Source organism: Octopus bimaculoides, chromosome 2 (genome assembly GCF_001194135.2).
Source record: "Octopus bimaculoides isolate UCB-OBI-ISO-001 chromosome 2, ASM119413v2, whole genome shotgun sequence".
Lineage (NCBI taxonomy): Eukaryota > Metazoa > Mollusca > Cephalopoda > Octopoda > Octopodidae > Octopus > Octopus bimaculoides.
The window spans coordinates 156,716,184-156,720,154 of NC_068982.1; positions in this window are offsets into that span (position 1 = coordinate 156,716,184).

Genomic DNA, 3,971 nt, shown 5'->3' on the forward strand with positions numbered 1-3,971 from the left:
TGTTTCTATTGTTATTTTTGTTGTCGTTTAACTCAAGGTCAGCCCTGATCGATCAGGCGTATGATTAAGAGCATTGCAGCCGTGATCATTGCAACATCGGGTATCTCGAAATGTAGTCTCTATTGATTTCTCTCATTTTTTCTTCAAACGGTAGGTATGATTTGATTGAAATTTGGCTGCTATTTCGAGCAAATAGAGGTTACTTTGCATGTCTTGATGTTTTTTTATAATGCATTGAGCATGAAAGGAGTTTTATAAGAAGCAGATATATTATGGTAAATTTACTAACACAATCATGTGTTACACAAACCAACAAGGGAACCAACTTACTCCTAAACATGAACAGCATTCAACTAGAACTAATGGTAGACTTTAGTGATAAAGATTGGACTTTCTTCTCTACAGAGCCAGAAAATATTTCAGAATTCAAAGCAAATGGTAAATGTATAACACTCTGAAAAGAGCCACAATAGTTTAGAGTTTCCTTATTAGGGTTATGTTGCTACTTATGAACAGAGACCGTCTGGATCGCATCCCAAAAAGATGATTTGTATGAAACCACTCACCAAACTTGATATCATTAGTTTCTCCAACTGTCTTATCGTTACTACAATGGCTTCTCCTACTCATCGGACCCAGCAGATCTTCTGTCGCCGCTACAAAAACATATTCGATTCATTTATTTGTCTCTCTTTCTTTTATGCAAATTAGGGCAAATCAATTTAGTTATATTCGAGTTTATGTATATTATACAAAGGTATCAGTAACTATTTTCTCTATGGTGACAAAAATGGGTAACCGAACTTGGATGATGTAGTGAAAAGAGCCACAACTAGTGAGACCGAACTCGTTTTCTTTCTTTTCTTTTTTGTCACAGTGCCTAAAACTTATGACTGAAAAACAGTCTCTTCATTGCAAAACGAGACTAACAACTGTTTACTTTCTAAAGGTACACTATGTAATACGTCGTTTTGATTTAGTCATTAGACTGTGGCCATGATTGAGCACCGTCTATTAACATTTTATATTATGTTTCTTTAAAATTCGATTGAAAGAATTTGAAAGAGATTTCAAATAAAAATCATTTTTTTCAGAAGTAAAATAGATCAATGCTAAGGATTGCACAGAACAAATGAGCAAAAAATAAATTCACTAATGGAGGAGTAACTACGCAGTCATTCGATTTGTTACAATTGGCAGCCTAATCTCCCTGCGATACCAGAATATTATCTAAAGGAAAAAAGAAATTAGAAAATGTAGTCCTTGATATACTGAAAATATTACAGAATCTTTTTGATCCAGATTGACATGTGGTTAAACACGAATAAAACTGCAGCAACGAACAAGAAAATAAAGGATATTCATTCACATACCATTTGCATTAACAACAAAGCAAGCAGACACAATATTACTAAATTAATATTAATGTAGGGGGATTATTAAAGACCGGTAGCTAGAAATAAATAGGATCTACCATGAGGTGACGTTCATTTCACAACCAATTAAGAACCTCACTTTGGAGTCATGTAGCTATCTTGGGTGTCACTGCTCGCCACAGTCGGAAAAATTCTTTTATTATATCTTCAGGGTGGCCTGTGCTTTGTAAGGAGAATTCGTTCAGGGAAAATGATTAGCATTCATTTTCTATCTATCTATCTATCTATCTCTCTGCATATATGTACGTGTGCGCGCACGCGCAATCTGTTTTGTGTGTGTGCTTGTGTGTATTTATATACAATTATTTATTATATCTAGCCTACTACATAAGTATTTTTAGTTAGCTAATGAACACCTTATGCATTTATTATGTTAATTCGAACACTAGAGAATTTTTTGTTGCCGTCAACATTATTTCTTCGACAGTTTAAGTAAACAGGTATTATTCTCAACAATTTACCCATTGAAATAATTCAAAATTTATTAGTAATTTTGGTGAAGAAAAACCACTTGAGTCTTACAATAAGTGTAAGATCTCCATGGACAAACCATATTTTCAAATAAAATATAGAAAATGTCACTTCTCTAAATTCATAGAAATGTTTTCATTTTAATGTAATTACAGAAATAAGAAAGGAAATTTTCGTTTTACTTGTCATTGTTGAACTATTCTCTGCATGTACTAACAAAAAAGAGCATACTTATATATATATATATATATATATACATACGTACGTACGTGCATGCATATATAGATACATACATTATACATAAATACACACACACGCACACAAACATAAATACGCGCACACACACGCACACACACATATACACACGTACCTATTATATATGTATGTATGTTTGTATATATATATACACACACATGTATATATACGCGTATATATATATATATATATATATATATATATATATATGAGAGAGAGACAGAGAGAATGAGAGAGAGCAGTGTGAAATAATTTTAATTGAAAGAAAGATGAAAAGAAATAAACTTTTCAATCTTTAATCACTTGTTTCATTTACAAAAATATTGATCCAAACAGTTGAGTATCTAACGACAAAATACATTTGTACTATAGTGAAAGCGTTAAAATAAAACAGCAAGAGCGAGAGCAAAAAATTGAAGAACAACAAGAATAATAACACCACCAACATCAATATTGACGAACGAGAACAAAAATATAAGAATATAACAATACACACACACATATATATGCATATATATATATACATACATATATATATATATATATGCATACGTACACATATACATACACCAACATGCAATATAAACCAACAGCATTCATCAACAACATGCTCTAACATACAAATATGACTATACAACTGAAAAATAGCAGCAGCAACATTATCATCATCGTCATTATCATTATTAATATGACCTGAAAGATGACGAAAAAGAATAAGAATAAGAAGGAATAATAACTCTCTTTATAAAGGAACTTGGAAACAAAAGACTGTATTGGTAATAATAGCATTGTTTGAGTTGTTAAATTGATTACAAAGACCTGCGTGATCTATCCTACGGAGACAGAACGCGGTAGAAGTTTGGTTGGTGTTGGTAGAAGTGTGACAAATTTTATAGTAATGTTCTTGTCAAGTTAATACAAACTGTGATGAAAATTTGTCTGTTTGTGCCATGTTGACAAAACACAAGGCAGGAAAACAGCAGGCAGATAAATGGAAAAATCTACGTACAATGAGAAATACGTTGTCTTTATTACCATTTATTTGTTTATGCATTTAATAAAATTAATATCAATATTTATTATTATTATTATTATTATTATTATTATTATTATTATTATTATTATTATTATTATCATTATTATTATTATTAATCTGAATGATAACAATTATTTGTATGCTTATTATTGATAGTAACAATAAAATGAATAACAGCAACAGTAATAATAATAATGATGATGATGATAATAATAATAATAATAATAATAATAATAATAATAATAATAATAATAATAATAATAGTTTTATTGGGAATAACGAATTATTTGCTCTTTTTGGCGTTATGTTATTAATATTTCTCTCTCTTTCTCTCTCTCTCTCATTCTTTCTCTTTCTGTATGTGTGTGTGCTTGTGAGTGCGTGCGTGCGTGCGTGTGTGTGTGTGTGTGTGTGTGTGTGTGTATGTGTGTGTGTGTGAGAGTATTGAGGGGAAATTGAAAATAATTGTTGGAACACAATGGATGAAAACTAGTTTTGTATTTGGAAAAGAATGAAATATTAAAGTATGAAAAACTCGGAATTTTACAACAAGGAAACAAGAAAAATAATATAAGAGCAAGAACTAGAACAAAGACAAGACAAAAAAAAAAAAAAGGCAAAGAATGTAAAATCCTCGAAATGGTGAAACTGAAAAAAGTCAAACCAGAGGACAAAAATTCCAAAATAGAAGAAAAACAAAAATGCGTTACCAAACTGAAGCAAAGTGAAATGAATGAAATAAAACAAAGAAAAACAATTTCACACACACACAC